This window comes from Penaeus monodon, chromosome 27 (assembly GCF_015228065.2).
Source record: "Penaeus monodon isolate SGIC_2016 chromosome 27, NSTDA_Pmon_1, whole genome shotgun sequence".
NCBI classification, from domain to species: Eukaryota; Metazoa; Arthropoda; class Malacostraca; order Decapoda; family Penaeidae; genus Penaeus; species Penaeus monodon.
In genome coordinates this window covers 26,024,347-26,024,742 of record NC_051412.1, presented here as the reverse complement: position 1 = coordinate 26,024,742, position 396 = coordinate 26,024,347, and the positions used below count along the sequence as shown (strand labels likewise).

The window sequence follows — 396 nt, the reverse complement described above, 5'->3', positions numbered from 1 at the left end:
GCTGCACTGCTGTTAGTGACTGAGCAAACCATCGAGTAACCTTGAAGTATTGATCAATATCATCATACAATGTTATCAACATTGAAGAAACCTTAAAGGAATAGAAGAAAGGTAACTCTGTTTTAAAATCAAATTAGATGCGCCTCATTCCATCATGCGCCTCTTTTCTCAGTCACCTTCCCTTTTCATGCAACGAAAAGGGGGAATTTATTGCAAAATCTGGCAACGCGATCCGTGAAGGTGCCGGCTACTTATTTCCTTCTTATCCGAACCCCTTTCGGAAATCAACAAATTCATTTTCTCCACATTCTAGAGGATCAACGTGCGATGCAATCCTTTCTGATCATGCAACGCCACCTTGCAACCGCCGGGAATCAGAGTCGATCCTCCTCCTCG

The 396-nt window shown here is 43.2% G+C and overlaps 1 protein-coding gene across 1 annotated transcript in view; it reads right to left on the bottom strand.

Annotated features, from left to right (window-relative positions):
• Nucleotides 1-396, bottom strand: part of LOC119590726 — a gene marked incomplete in the record, with an annotated part of 107,158 nt that overhangs the window by 106,294 nt on the left and 468 nt on the right.